We start from the raw sequence: 16170 nt of genomic DNA, 5'->3' as shown, positions 1-16170 counted from the left end.
GCCGGGGACGTTCCCCGGGTCCGCCTCGAACGCCCGCGCCCGGCTCTCGGACGGAGCTCCGCGTTCGGCGGAGGAACGTCCGGAGCGCTCCGCGCTTCATTCGCTCCAGCACGGAGCCCAGGAGAGGGCCCGGCAGTCCCGCAGCACCGCAGCCCCGCGGTCGGACAGGAAAGCAGCAGCGGAACAGTTCCACGTTTCTCCTCCTCCTCCCCCAAGTTCCGATTCTGGACTCGAGACGCTGGCCGTCCCTGCGGCAGCACCTCCCGCCCCGCCTCCGTCGGTGAGACGCGGAGACGGCCCGGCGGCGGCGGAACGGCAGAGGCGCAGACGGCGGCGCGGAGAGGTGGGCCGCCGGAGGATGATGGATCACAAGGACTCATGTGATGGAGCCTTCGGCCCGCTCACAATGGAGCAATGAGCGGAGTCTTTCCTCAAATGCAAATTTTATCGTTGTTCCTTTCTGTGCTCCTCTCCCAGCGCCCCTGGTGCGTGCAGAAAGTGGCCTCCCCCGTTCTCCTTCTGCGGGCAGAGCAGGGAGCGTGATACCCCAAGCTGTCACCGGCGGAGCGTTAGCAAATGAGCCCGATTCCTGTCCTGGGGAAACATTTTGTTACATTGACTGCCCTGAAAATGCAAAGAACAGAACACGGAATCCTCGAGGAAATTCTAAGACTACTTTGTGTTGCAGCTGGACTAAACCACAGCTCCCTGTGCTTTACTTCCTTCTGGCAGTTAACTTGGAAGATGTGCTCTGAAATGTGCTTTTATGAAGGGGGAAAGCCCCTCTGCCTGGCAGGCATCCACTCAGCTGTGCCCTCAGCACCCCCTGCTCTGGGAGTTGGGGTGGGGGGTGGGCAGAGCTCCTGCACTGATGTGCTTTCCCAGCTCCTGCACAACACCTGCTGCAAAATTTCCTAACTTTTAACTTGTTTTCAGTATTTGTTTTCCAGGTTACGACAGGATGTACACAGAGAGCCTGTGTGATGCTGCACATCCACAGATTCCCTCTGCTGCAGCAGTGCTTTCAGCAGCACTTGACAGCAGAGAAAGTGCATTCCAGCCCTGTGTGGATGGCACTCACCACCAACAAAAGCCAAACCCATCCTGCCACAGCCTCCGCCCTCATTTCAGAACTACTGTTGTGTCCCAGGGTGAACGGCAGTTTCTGCCCTCTGTTCTCTCCTTCACCATCAGACAGCCAGGAAGGTGCTGTGCTTTCTGCAGGAGTGGGAAGAAGCTATCAAACAGCATTTCTCCACCGCTGTTGTCTCACAGGTTCTGCAGAACCTCAATAGAGTGCTTCTGTGGCTGCTACCAGCATGGACCTGTGCTCGTGTCAGTGCATTTTAAACACAATATTTCACTAAGAGATCAGCAATAGGAACAGGAGATGATAGTGATCAGTAAGCCTGTGTTGCTGATGTTTGCACAGCAGGAGCACATTGAGGCTTTGGCAGACACAGGGCTGTGCTGTGCACTGGTCCTCCTGCACGTGGTCCAGCTGGACACAGCACTTTCCAGCAGCACCAAAGGAGACCCCAAGTGGTTCCATCACTGGATGAGCTGCTGTGGGGCCTCTTCTGGGTGCTGGGATGCCCTGGTAATGTACGTAACTGAAGAGAAGGAGATGCTGGATGGATTTGCCCCAGCTGGTGCTGTGTGACTGTTTCACACCGTTTGTGACCCATGGGCAGAGAGGTGTTTGTCATTACACAAATCCCTGCAGCGTGATTAGTTTGCCTAATACTTGGCCTGCTTTTTCTCAGAGCAGGATACAAATCCTGGAGCTCTCATTGGTTGGCAGCATCAAGGAGACAGTGAGACTTGTGTGGCCGCTGCGAGAGGGTTTCTCTATGACTGCTGCGGGTGTCGCATGTTGCTCCTCACGGTGCACTGGACTGCTTGGTAGGGCTGAGTCACCAAATGTGGGTGGAGAGAAGGGGAGAAGGGGAAATGAAAGATGGAAAGAGTCTTAAATTGCCACGAAGGAAGAGGAGGATGACGGGAAGGACATGGACACATGGGGTAGAAAAAATTACCAAAACGTTAAGGAGAAAGGTAATCTGGTAGAATTTAAATTCATGGCACAAAAGAAAAGTGCTCTCAGGATGGATAGCGCTGGCAAAAGGTGAGGTGTTGGTGGCCACACCAATGCACAGAGCCAAATTACACCAGTTTTGAAGGTAGGAACACAATGCTGCAGAGAAGCACAGACAAGTTAAGGTCTAGTGCAACTAGCAGCATTTGACTGATACACCGTTCAGATCAAGATGTTCTGTCTTATTGGGAACATGGGTTGGGGTTGTACACCTTCAAGTCCTCACTTCACAAGGAAAAGTAGCCATAGACTTTCAAATGAGCATCTCTGTGTTGTGGCAGTGTGCAGTACACATTGAGGCTCCAGCAGAACAGATACTTCTCATGCTGGACAAACCATTCCATTTTTAAAAGTCTGTTCTTGACTTTTGCTCCAGCAAAGCACCGATTCTGTTAAATTAGATCTGATCAGACAAAGGGTTTGCGGCTTTTTGTTTCCAGCCGGAGAATTTATTGCCATGAACCTGTGTTTGCTGGGGAGCTGAAGATCCTTGCCAACACTGAGCATTTCTGCTCAGCAGCTTAGAGCTCCTTTCTGAGATCATCTGAGTGCAGGAGGGCCGGATTGCTGTGCATGGAGCAGCGCTGTGTCCATGGGGCCTCAGTGCACTGCCATGGTGCAGACAGTGTGGTGGCTGCAGGGAGGTGTCTGTGCTGCTTCACGTAAAGGAATAAAACAAAATGGTCACAGAGTAGAGAACAGGTTCTCGTTTTTCTCTTACATCACTCACTACGGTTCTGGTCGAGCCATTCAAACAACTGCTTTATTCCTTTGGATGTTAAGCAAGGTGCAGCCATTTAATGTGCGTGGTGGCTTTGTGGGCTAAGGAAATGTTTTCTTAGCTTTCAGTACAAAGGTTGTCTTGGCCATCGTCAGCAGCTGTGTTGTAACCACATGAATGTGTGCAGAGGAGTTTGTGCTCCAAACACAAGCTTTGCCTACGGCTGCTGCAAAGAAAATGTTGCAGTCACCTAAAATGTGCATTCAGGTTCTCTGCTCTCCTCAAAATGTTAAAGGTGTCAGCTGGTGTGACTGTGTCAGCTTGAATATGCTTATGTTTCAAATGGGCTGCATTTCTAAGTGCTTTTATTTATATATGCTCGGCTTGCACCTACACTGAGATGTAAAGATGATATTGGGTTTTTCTTCTTTTTTTTTTTAATGAATGCAGCTAAGAATCTTCTTAATGCCTCATCCACATCACCAAAAACGTCTTCCTTTGTCATATCTTTTCTGGAGAGGTCAGGAACCTAGGCTGAGGAGCTTTGCTGGCCTTCCTTCTTATTGGTGTGCTATGTGAGAAATATTGCCCCCTGTTGTGGACTGCCTGTACGTATAAGCACACACAGATAACATTTACATCCTGACAGAAGGGGGAACAGCAGCCCCTCTCTGTGAGCTGCCCAGGCTCTTCTGTTTCCAAGTCTGTCCCCCATTGCCCAGCCAGCAGCTCTAAACAACTCTGCGACAGACTGACAAGAGAAGGATGCAGCTCTGCCTTTAGAAATTACACACTGAGATGGTCCTGTTTTACGTAACTGCAAACAGCATAATTCTGTGAATGGAGCTAGACTGAAAACTGGGAAGTCTTCCTCTTTTATGAAACATCCAGATTTCCTGGAGTTTTGTTGCAAAGGAAAATGTGATTCTATGAGTCTGTGAGTTCTTGCCAGAATGGAGTGTGTTTTCAGTCCCAGGAAATATAACAAGAGCAACCAGTGGTTAGAAAATAAGCCATGTCCCATAATCAAGAGGCAGGCAAAAAACCCAAAGCCACATAGCTGTTCTGTCTGTGGATTTTTGTTGTGTTAGTCCATGGAAGCCGCACAATATCAGGAAAGGGTCAGATCTCAGTATCTGGATGGGAATCACAAAGAGCCTTTACAGCAGAGTGACCCTGTAGGGAAGGGGAAGAATTGCTCTGCAAAGCTCTTTTAGCCCCTCTCACCTCTCTTGGCACTGAGAGCTCCTGTTCTGCCACTCTTTGGGCCAGAACCTCAGCCTGTATAAAGGAGAGTCTGACCTCATGGCTAGGAATGGGACTGGGACGTGGTTCTGCTCCTGCCTGGCCCTGGGAGCAGGTCCATGTACCGCCCCAGCTCTGCAGCTGGGATTTTTTTCTGCTGAAGGCACAGAAATGAGTTGCTGAGCTGGACAACAGGTGCTGAAGTGTAAAACTGCTTCTCTACCATGTATTCCAACAGAGCATTACTCCGTATAGCTTTCTAAAATTTGTGGTTTTTCTTTTGTATAATCAAGATGTATCGCTGGTGTTCTACAGGGTTACTGCTAGAAAAGGGAAGCTTGTGCCACAAATACATTTCATGGTAACTATCCTCAGCTCACTTAGAGTTACACTGGGGTGTTGCTGCCTGAAAGCACATCTAAGCTAACCATCAAGCTCACTGCTTTGTGTTGCACTGAAATTTTAAAGAGGAGATTCTTTTTTCTGGATCTTTTTTGTCATACGCTTCTTAGTGCACATCTTTAAAAAAGGAAATTTCTTGTTCTTTGAAGTTTCTCGATGACCGTGTCTGGAGAAAACCCCTGGCACTGCATAAGCTCAGACAGGCCATGTATGTATTTCTTGTTACAGCTTGTTTTTGTGAATTGGGAGCATTATTTCCCTTCACTTCATTCCTGTGCTTGGACACAAACAGTCTTCAGTCACTGTCAGATGTCTTGGGGTACCTGGGTGTGTCCCTTACAAAAGCAGCAGCTTAACAAAATAAATAAATACAGAAGTTAAAGTCTGAAACTTCTCTGAATATGGTGAAAATGGCCATTTTGAGCAATTTAGGATCGATTTCAAATGCATTTCAGGAGAGGCTTTGATCTGGTGGATTAATAGAGGATGCTGAGTCTCAGTTTCCCCCTCTGCTGGAGGGGGAAAGGATAATGCTACAGGAAGGAGAATGCTATTTACCTCCCTGTGGATTACTTCTCCACCCCACTGCTCATGCTTTGCTGTAAAGGAGTAAAACGCTTCAAGGCCATTCATTCAACATCAAGATGCAGGAAACCTCTGGATTGCAGCTGAGCAGACCCTGGAGGCAGCTCCCTACACTGGCAGTGAACAGCCACAGCCTTTTCATTTCATTGAGAATATCAGCCTTTGCCTGAAATGCTCTCTTTTTGAAATTTCTGAATGCAAAGCTAGAGAAATCCCCCCAGCTTCCTTCTCTGTGATCCACCCACGCTTCTCAGGAACTGATTTCCTTGAAGCTGGTGATATCTGCGTATTTGGGCAGGAGGTGATTTGGGAGCAGTGTCTGTAGGGCTGCAGAGTGCATTCCCTTGCAGCCTCCTCAGCCCCATCCATCACTGTTCATCACATGCAGATATTCCCCCATTGCTGGAGACAGATTTCCTTTAGAAGCGCTCATTTTCTGGTAGATTTACTTTGCACCCAGACATGACAAAATTTTGTTGGTTTTGAGGGTAAATAAAGGGCAATGAGGACTGGAGCCCCAAAATGTATTGCATGAGTTCTATCCCTGCACTGCGCATTCATTTTAATGGTCCTTGCTGTGTGTTTTATTGAAGGCTGAGTCATAAGCAGATCTTACTGCTTTGGAGGGAAGGAAATGGAGTTTGGGCAAAAACATTACATGTCTCAAATCCAGTAAACAGAGACTGCTCAAGCTGTGAAAACATGATGATGTATCTCAATGAGCAGAGCTGAAGGTCAGATAGAAATTCCTTCTGTTGTGTTAAAGATTTCATCACCCGAAGTTCATGTGAACTTCAATTTTTCTGGTGACAGGGCCATCACAGTAAGAGGGGCAGGTCCTGCTCCTGTCCCTCACTTCAAAAACTCAGGTCTGCAGGTAGCAGGGCTCCCTCCCAGGGTCTCACATTTTTGCATCACAATGAGAAACTTCTGCTCACGTCTTGGAACTGATTCCTGCACACAGCTGTAGTTGGGACTTGGTATGGTAGAGGCGAAGCATTTTTGGCTAAGGTTGTTGGGTAAGTTGAGAGGAGCTCTGTTACAGCAGCATCTGTGGGGTATGGAACAGTCGGTTTGGAGATGGCCTTAGGAGCTCTGCCCTGTGCTGGTGAGGAGCCACACAAGCTGGGCTGCACAGCTTGGGAGGAGGTGCTGCACCTGTTGGGCAAATAGCCGTGCCCCTGTGTTAGAAGTCACCCCCATCTCATGCCACAAGTAAGACTGGACTGCAGTGCAGTGAAAGAGATGCCCTTGGTGATGAACGGTAACCTTTATTTTTCTGTTTTTTCTCCCTACATCTGTTTGTATTCTTTAAGGCAGAAACTGGATCAAATGTGCTCTCCATTCAGAGGGAAGATATGAGAGACAGGCGGGGAGCAAACAGGGAGCACAGCCCAGCAGCAGGAACAGCTTGTGCACAGAGATCAAGAAACTGCCAGGAGGAGTGGGGAGGAGGCAGCTGGGCTCAGGGCTGCCCAGGGTGCCACATGGAAAGGCACAACTGGCTGCAGCTCAGAACATCCCTGACTGGCAGCCAAGTCTTGAAATAGGTTCTGCAAAGGGCTGTGCATTCAGTCACTGGTAGTTTGACTTTGAGTTTGTTTGGAAAGGTCCATTTCTTGATTAATTTGTGGCTGGGTTGTTGTTGTTTTTTTTTGGGGGGGGGGAAAGGAAGAGAGGGTAGGGGTAGAGATAAAGCGATAAAGCCCGTGTGTTTGAGAGTCCAGAGGTTTTTTGTTTGTTTGTTTTTGTTTTTGTTTGTTTGTTTGTTTTTAATGGAGCACACCACAAGGGAAAACTTTAGGAGTATCTAATTCAAAACTCTGGACAAGTCCTTCCACCCACCTTTTTTTTGGTGCAGGATGTCGCTGCTGTCACATTCTCAGACACAGCTGTAGACCAGAGATGTTCCTTTGACAAGATCTCTTTACAGGAGCAACAGTCCCAACTCACAAGCAGTGGCCCAAGAATTCTCATCCTGCAACCCAGGCAGGCATCAGGGTCCATCCTCTGCTCCCCCTGAACGTGGCAGGTCCTGATCCTCATTTGCCACAATGAAACAGCAGAAGTGAGGAGCATGATGCTTTTCCTCTTTAGGTATCTGCCCAGGACTTAGCAGAGTGAATGGGAAATGTGTGGTCCCCATGCTGGTCCAGCACCCAGGGGCTCTGTGGGAAATTGTTGCGGGAGTTGCCTGGGGGACCCAGCTCTCCTATCCACAGCTCAGCTCCCACCCCCTGGTGCCTGGGAGCTCCCTGCTGGGAGCACTGTCTGTGTGTGCTGGTGGTTCTGTTGTGCTGCAGACTGAGCTGTTGCATTATTTCAGGGTGACATATAGAGGAACACCATTCCTGTGCCCTAGGAGCACTACTTGCAAGCGGCTCTCTGCAATGAGGTGACATCTGAAAGTCACTCTCAGTGATATGAGACACGGCCAGACCAGTGTGGTTGTTTATCAAATTATGATTTGAAAAGCTACCTATGAAATACAGCTGTGAGAAAATGGCCTCTTTCTTTTCTCCCCTCCCCTTGGCCATTTGGTGGTCTTCCCAAGTGCTCCTTGGTACATAGGAATTTTATTTTGTTAAAGTTCAGGATCAGGCTGCAAATCTGGTTGGTGTTCAAAGGGGGTTTGGAGAACATCATCTGATGTTTCTGACAGTCCTGGCCACAGAGGGCTGCATTTGTCCAGGCTGCTGGTTTCTGGTCTCCTCTGAGTTTTATATTGCAGCAGGGAGGAATAAAAGGCCCTTTTCATCTTACTGATGGAAAATGAAGAAACTGAACAAGAAGAAAATTAAAAGCTAGTTTTACAAATACTAGTTTTGTTTCACAAATTTTGTGACTTTAAAGAATGATATCCAAATGAGTGTTGCACATGCAGAAAGTTTCAGGCTTACGTTAGATGTGTACATGCAGGCTGTTGCTGTAGAATCCTCAGACCTGAGGTGTTTGTTGGCCTGTGTACGTGTATGGGAACTGTTGGGTCTCAGCCTGAACTGACTGAGACCTGGGGAAAGGACCTGGTCAGCCCTGGCAGCCCAGGTGAAGGCAATTCAGCTGTGTGACTGGAAGGGATGGAGCCTGGCTGCACTTCTCTTAGACCCCATTTAAGGGCTGACTGCCACTGGGAAAGGATCTGTTCCTGCTGATCCCTCCTTGTTGAAGCTTTCTCCTGTGAACCTGGAATATTCTGGTATGAGTGAGCAATCTTCTTCCTTTCCTTTATAGCACCTTTCTATCATGCTGGTCCTTTTGTCATCACACCTCTGTTGTAACACCTTTCCCACTGTATTGATCTGTTCAATTGCTACAGTATGCCAAACTTACGCTGATTGCAGCTGTAACGTAGGACCCCGAACTCTATGGGAGAGCACAAGCTGGGTTGCCACAAACTGATAGATCAGGATCATTAAGTGACTGTAAGATGCTTGATTTTGCAGATATTTAAGCAAGTAGCATTGCATTTAACTAGCAGGCCCCCTATGTAACGTAGAACTTCAAAAGCTTTGAAACTTCCTGTTTTAGTAAATGGAACTGTTCCATTTCTAATTTTGAGCCAGAGGCCTCCAGCTGGGCTTGCCCTGCAAGTACTGGTCCAGTGCTGCACACAGCTCTGCATAGACATGCTTGTTCTTCTCTAGTCTGGCAATTGGATTTGTGTACCCAAGTGGGGAGAAAAAAACACATAACAAAAACAAAGCAACAGAATCTGTGTTTAACCACTGTTTTGTTAAGTGAGTGTGTGACTTTCATTTGCCTGTTGTTTGTCTCTGTTGGAAGATAAAGGTCTTCAGCCAACAGGATGAAGCATGGCTTTGTTTTATTCCTCATAGTGTTGTGTTTGGCTGGACAGCATGAGACTGTAAGAGGGGAAAAAGCATGTAAATAGCTTGTTTATCATCAGAGATGGGAGCTTTGTGCTGTAACAAGCTGTGCTGTTGACTTGACCTAGCTTTACTTTCCCAGAACTAGGGGAGCTGACAGAGATTGCTGAGAAGGCTTCCAAAACAGCTAGCTTTTGATTTCACAGCAGTGCTTTGATCTAATGGTATTGATTACACGAGAAAGGAGAGGAAGGTGGTAAGTAGAGATATTAAAATAAAACACCCAAGCACAAGTTTAAAGATCCCACAGCAAAATTTGAGAGTGGTGTTGAGTAAGCAAGTGGGGTTTGAGTTGCAAAAGGGGAAAGCTGGTGACTGGCAACAGGAGATGGCTACTTTGCTTGCTAAAAGTTTATGTTCTGAAATGCACAAAAAATAGGTGAGGGTCAGATGTTTTAACGTAAAATAAAAAGTTGGTTCCTCTTTAAAATGCTGAAGAAATGAGTTTTTCCTCAGGTTAAAAGCAGGACACTGAAATTCAATGGAAATATTTTATTTTTGGATGCATGAAAGCAAAATCTTAAACTATTTTTCATGGATGCAGTTTCTCAGATTTTGGCTAAAGTTGATGCTTTTGGCCTTTCCAAAGTCATGCAGTTTGATCACTGAGTTATTGTTTTAAATCTTACTGAGTAATACTGCCTTCAGCAGGAGGACCCTATGATGCTTCTTGCACTGAGGAGCTGAGTACCTGCCCTGAAATCAACCATTTGACTTCTACTGAGACTTCTAATGGATGGTTCTGAAGATTTATACTTGATTTCTGTAGTTGACCACAAGTGTGACACAGGCACTAAAAGTGTGTTTATATTAAAATTTCATGTAATTCCCTTTCTGCGTGTTTGTACAAAGATATCATAGAATTGTTTGGGTTGGAAGGGACCTTTAAGATTATCTTGTTCCAACCCCCTGCTCCCATAGCCCAGGTTGCTCACAGCCCCATCCAGCCTGGTTGAGTTCTTCCAGGCAGGGGTCATCCATAACCTTGCTGGGCAACCTGTTTCAGTGTCTCACCACCCTTACAGTTAATAATTTCTTCCTAATATCTAATCTAAATCTACCCTCTTCTAGTTGAAAACTATTTCCCCTGGTCCTGTTGCTACCTGCCCTTATAAAAAGTCCCTTCCCAGCTTTCCTGTAGGCCCCTTCATGTCCTGGAAGGCCGCTATCAGGTCCCCCCAGAGCCTTCTCTTTTCCAGGCTGAAAAACCCCAGCTCTCTCAGCCTGTCCTCATAGGGGAGGTGCTCCATCCTCTGATCATCTCTGTGCTCTGCTCTGGATCTGCTCCAACAGCTCTATGCCCTTCCTGTGTTGGGGGCTCCAGAACTGGATGCAGAACTTCAGGTGGGATCTCACAAGAGCAGAACAAAGGGACAGAATCACCTCCCTCTCCCTGCTAGTCACACTTCTCTTGATGCAGACCGGAATATGTTTGGCCTCCTGGGCTGCAAGCACATATCGTTGGCTCATGCTGAGTGTTTCATCCACTGGCACTCCCAAATTCTCCCCAGGGCTGCTCTCAAGCCCTTCTCTGCCCAACATGTATCTGACCTTGCACTTGGCCTTGTTGAACTTCACGAGGTTGGCATGGGCACACCTCTCAAGCCTATCTAGATTGCTCTGGGTAGCATCCTTTCCCTCTAGCATGTCAACTGTACCACTCAGCCCGGTGTCATCTGTGAATCTGCTGAATGTGCACTCAGTCCCACTGTCCATGTTGCCTATGAAGAGATTAAGTCCCTGAGGAACATCACTCATCACCAGTCTCCACTTAGACATTGAGCAATCGACCACAACTCTCTGAGTGCAACCATCCAGCCAATGCCATATCCAGCCAGTAGTGCTTCCATCACATCCATTTGTCTCCAATTTGGTGACCAGGCTGTCGTGCAGAACAGTGCCAAATGATTTGCACAGGTCTAAGCAGATGATGTCAGTTGCTCTTCCTTTACGCACTGATGCTGTAACTCTGTCATTAAAAGACTGACAAGTTTGTCTGGCACGATTTCCTCTTGGCAAAGCCACATTGGTTACAACCAATCACCTCCTCTTTATTTTCCATGCCCCTCAGCGGGGCCTCCAGGAGGATCTGCTCCGTGACCTTGTCAGGCACAGAGGTGAGACTGACTGTAGTTCCCTAGATCTTTTTTTTTCGCTTCTTGATAATGGGGGCTATGTTTCCCCTTCTCCAGTCAGAGGGGAAATTGCATGGACTCAGCAGCATTTCCATTTGATAGTGCTGGGTACAAGTTGGAGGAAATATGACAATAATGAAAACAAGAAAGACAAAGAACATGTAGAACAGCAGAATAAGGCGACATTACTTTATCGTCAAGTTCAGTCCCTGAAATCCCACACGACTAACATATGCCATAAACCATCATCACAGGAAAACAGCAGGAGGTAAGAATGGCCAGAAGCCATGGCCATACAACAGTCCACATTCTGACTGCACCTTGTATCATACCCATCTGCTGCTGCTTAGATCTCACCTTTCTCCAGCATAACAGAGGAAGACAAAGATCACTGAGACAAGGAGCCAAGAAGTAAGCAAGTTACCTGTGAAAGATCACTTCTCCTTGGGATTTGTTATTTCTCTTAAATCAAACCTTTACTATACTGGCCAAGACAATAAAAAATACATAACACTCAGAATGATTTTACTTATACTGAAGGGAATGGTGAAGACCATCTAAAAACTTAGAAAGCTGATGACAAAAAATAAGTCCCCCTGCATAACAGCCGCCTCTCAGACAGACTTAGCAGGGTGATGGAGGGGATCCTCCCCCTCTGCTCTGCCCTGGTTGAGGCCACATTTAGAATACCATCCACTCACTCTGAGATGTGCCTACCACCTTCTGCTCATCTGCCAGGTCCTGAGGCACTGGCATTACTGAGCGTTTGATGGGAAGGGCACACGTTGGGACGACCATGCACCTAAATACTGGTGAGCACCTATGGTACCCAGAAGTCTTTCCTCAATGTCACAGTGAGTGGCTGATATGGCACAGGACCTGCTGTGTCCTTTGTTTACCCTGTGCTCCAGGGCAGTGGCTATGAAGTCGCTCTGGTCTGAGGAGAGGAGAAAATGGCAAGGGGAAGGAGCTGAGCACTGAGGTGTGTGAGCGGAGCGGGGTATTCCAGAGGATCCAGGGTATGGGGCCTCCCAAATTCTAGAACTCCAACTTGGTGGTAGACCAGGTGTCTGGGATCATCCCATTTCCAGCCCCAGTCCCCATAGCTTAGTGGTGGAACCAGCTGTCTGGGATATCCCCGTCGTATTTCCAGTCCTGAGTTCCCATAACAGGGGCATCCTGGATCTCCCCATGCCATCTACAACCCCATGACCCCATATTTGAGTTGTGAACTCAGGGATCCTAGATTTCCCTGTCCCATGTCCACTCCGCCTCATTTCCAAGAAGTGTCCCTATTGCACTGACCCGCTGATGCCACCCCTCCAGGAGGCTGGGTGCTCTGTCCCCCTGCTCCTGCTGATGTCAGGGGGCTGAGTGCGCATGGAGCAAAGGGGGGACAGCAAAGGATGGTGCTGCTACTGGGGGTGCACGCGGCCTTCACTGGTGACAGTGCTGTGACAGTGACCGCGGCGACGGAGCTGCAGGAACAGCTCTGTGGGATCTGTGTCCATCCTGAGAACAGGGGGACAAAGCACTGTGATTGAAGGATGGGAATGGGATTGGGTGCACAGTTCTGGGGTCTGGAGGTGGGGTTGGGTGGGAAATTGGATGAATCAGCCCATAAACTGCTGACAGGACAGGATGACATAGGATTGGGGATGGGATGGGGAGCACAGCTGTGGTGTCTGGAGATAGGATTAGGACAAGGAGGGGATGGGGATAGGGAGCAATGGAAATAAGGAAAGAGGGCTGGAGAAGGGTGATGAAGGGAGAAAGGGATTAAAAAATGGTTGAAGGTAGTGAGTGAGGGAAGGAGGAAGGAATAAATGAATGGATGAAGAGATGGAGAAGTGAGTGAATAGGGTTGAAGGGATGGAGAAATGGAGGATGGTTGGAGGGCTGTGGAACCCTTCCAGAAGGGCCACTAATCTAACTACTGCTCCTTCTTTTCCCCCAGCCCTGTCCTGCTCATCCAAACACCCACAGGAGCCGTGTGCCACCATCCCGAACCCTGTCCCCAACCCCAATCTCATCCCCAAATAATTCCTCTCCAGTGCCACCTGGGTATAGGCCATGGCTGCACCTTTGACCACCTCCAGCATGATTTCTCAGGCTTCTGCCTCTACCTTTTGGCTGAACACTGCTTCAGAAACAGGAGCCCCAGATTCTTCTGTATCCTTATCCAGGGCAGCCCTGGTAGTGTAATTGGTGCCAAAGTCCATGTCTTCCACACGGTGAAGGAGCTGGAGCCTGGGCAGGTGCTGGTGAGTAGCCCTTGGATGAATAAGGGAAGAGGGGGAGTACTGAGTAAAGCAATCAAATGGTCTTCAGAAGGGTGGTGGGTGGGACATGAAGCCCATTGAATGCCCCAAGAACTCAGGAAAACAGGGAGAGAAATCAACATTCCAAGGGGGACAGAATTCTGGGTGGGATCCTGGCACCCAAAAAGGAACCGGGGGTTTGTTTTTTGTTTTAAATATTTTGTAAAAAAAAAAAAGCTTCCCTCATTGTGTTAGAACAATGTTTGACATCTGTCTCTACATTCTTTCATCAGCTGAGGTGTTGATGCAGCTGCACATATCTCCTGTTTTCTCATTCTGGTTTGTGCAAAAGATTGGTAAGATGTGCAATCTCTGCATGAAATTTCATTCAAGTGTTTCCCTTTATTTGCCCCTAGGAAGCAATGGCTTGGAAATCTTGGAAATGACTGTGTCACCCAGGAGCCCACACAGCTCATGATTTGCATCTGTTGAAAACTACCGTCATGACAAAAGAACGTTTGCATCGTTTCTGTGCTGACTGTCATACAGCCTTGTGGAGCAGGTAGGGACATGGCATGACAGAGAAAAGGGAAGAAGTCTCTTACGATGGGAAAAGTGCCCAAGGAATGTTTACATCTCACGTGCTGGTGTGTAACTGTTCCATGCCCATGCCCCATGTGCTTCTGAATGGGCAGCACAGCTTTTGTTTCACTCAGCCACCTGTGGCAGAGCAGATCAGGCTTTCTGCAGCCATGGGAAATCATCCCATCACTTTGTGCCTTATAAGGAGAAGGAAAACTTTCTCTTTTTAGAGTTCGACTTACAACCCTTACCACCTGCAGTGAAGAAGATAGCATTTTTCTTGTATCCTTCAATTCCAAGTCCATATTTTCCAAAAAGCACAAGAATTCAAATTTGAACTCCAGCAAACGATTTCAGTGTCTATTTCTGATTGCGGCGATTTTTCAGTCCAGAGGTCCCACTTAATTTAAGGTGCCCGTTTTAATTCAGACAAAGGCTGGAGGGTTGCAGCTGACTTCCCAAGACTGCAATAGGTGGTGGTGACACAGCCTCGGGCTTCCATGTTTGTGCTAATCCCACGTTTCCTTGCTCTGCCTTGCAGGGCAGCTCGTGCTGGAAGTGGCCGCTCTCCCACTGTGAATGAAGGTCGGTGCAGGAGCAGCTGCTGATGGGAGGCAGGAAGTCCAGGCTAATGAACTCTGAGGCATCTCCTGGTGTGCTACCAGAGGCGGCAGTAATGATGTCAGGGGACAGTTGCAGAAGAACGTGAGGAGCTCCCCAGCAGGAAGCCACAAAACCTGCAGAAACCTGCAGGAGAGTCAGAGCATGCACAGGAGCCCAGGAGGAAATGCAGCCCGGGTGTTTGAGCGGCGCCTGGCAGTGCAGTGCTGCAGCCCACAACCAGAGCTGTTCTGCCTTCGCCGGGCTGGCTTCCCAAGTAGGGCGTGTCTGTCCTCGTAAAAACCAGAGGGCTGGCTCCTCCCAAAGCTTGCTGATTGTTCGGGAGCCCAAATCCTTCCAGCCTTCAAGCTGGAGGCAACATCTCCTGGGTGCAATCATGTGGAGCCGAGCGAGAGGGCAACCCGAGATGGCTGCCCAAGAGTCACCTTAATTTCTCTGTTGTCTTACTTCAGATAACCCCACTGGGTGCCCCTTGTGTCGGTCTCTTAGAATTTGGATCTAGGAGGTGTCCGCTTCCTTTGCTTATAATGAAAGCGCAGAAGTGATGCGGAACCGTGCTGAGGTCACATCATTGCTGGGGTGGGAGGGTTTGGCCCTCAGCTGGTGAGCAGAGCTGGTGCTCTGGTGAGCGTGCTGCACACAGAGACTGAGCTCTGAGCATTCCTTGGAAGGATCATCCTTGGAGAGCTCTCAGAAGCACCGCTGCGGCGTGTGTGTGACCTGGGCACAGCCCAGACTGACCTGGACAAAGAGGTGAGCTGGGCTTGGTGCTGCGGGGTTGCTGGAAGGAGTCTCAGCAGAAAAGCTGGGCTGGGGAGGAGCTCCCAGCTCAAACGAGGCCCTTCCCAATGGCTGCTTCCAGGGGAAACTGATTCTCTGAGAGATTCTGTCACACGTTTCGGTGAGGATGACGAATTGTCGTCGCTCCCCTGTGTAATGCTACAGTGCAATGGAAAGCACAGCAGTAATAACAGGGTGGCAAAGTCCTAGGCTGCAGCAAGTGAGGATTTGCCCAAGTGCAGCAGTTGGGGTCACAGAAAGAAAGGAAAAAAGCTGCTGAGCCTTGGAAGGCCTCAGGAAGGCAGGGATCTACAGACAGCACCCTTGCCACCACTGCCAACCCTCCACTGATGTCTGGGAAGGGTTTGCGTGCGCCCGAGCTGCCCTGGGTTGGCCCTGCCTTCCCACCAGGTGCTCAATCACTGCTTCAAGCTGTGACTGAGCATTGCCACTACAGCCCTGGCAAAATGGCTGCTGGGCCCCAGCCTTCCTCTCAGACATGACAAAGGAAGAAGAGCACAGACTTCATGCACTGCAATTTGTGCTTTATTGACCCATGGAGCGCTGGCTGTGCTGTATGCAGCATATTTTTAACAAAACCCCACTGAAGTCATGGTGGAGAGCCAGGTGCTCAGCTGGGGACATGGTCAGTCTGGTGACATCACAAGCACAGTGACATCACAAGCACTGTGACATCACAAGCATTGTGACATCACAAACACAGTGACATCACAAGCACTGTGACATCACAAACACGGTGACACCACAAGCACTGTGACATCACAAGCACTGTGACATCACAAACACAGTGACACCACAAGCACGGTGTTTGGGGCCGTGGCTGCACCAGTGA

The 16170-nt window shown here is 48.7% G+C and overlaps 1 protein-coding gene and 1 long non-coding RNA gene across 2 annotated transcripts in view; both read left to right on the top strand.

Annotated features, from left to right (window-relative positions):
* The first annotated feature begins 5986 nt into the window (after nt 1–5986).
* LOC116217229 lies at nt 5987–9768 on the top strand. Its single transcript, XR_004161461.1, has 2 exons — nt 5987–6070; nt 9587–9768. It is a non-coding gene; the product is annotated as an uncharacterized LOC116217229 (long non-coding RNA).
* A 5436-nt stretch (nt 9769–15204) lies between these two features.
* LOC109370169 (zinc finger CCCH domain-containing protein 11A-like) overlaps nt 15205–16170 on the top strand; it is a 129935-nt gene continuing 128969 nt past the window's right edge. Inside the window, exon 1 of the mRNA XM_019620588.2 lies at nt 15205–15290. The gene's annotated coding sequence lies outside the window, so the exon portion shown is untranslated. The remainder of the gene's footprint in view (nt 15291–16170) is intronic.

The sequence above is a fragment of the Meleagris gallopavo genome, chromosome 16, assembly GCF_000146605.3.
Source record: "Meleagris gallopavo isolate NT-WF06-2002-E0010 breed Aviagen turkey brand Nicholas breeding stock chromosome 16, Turkey_5.1, whole genome shotgun sequence".
NCBI classification, from domain to species: Eukaryota; Metazoa; Chordata; class Aves; order Galliformes; family Phasianidae; genus Meleagris; species Meleagris gallopavo.
This window is presented reverse-complemented; position numbering and strand designations above follow the sequence as displayed.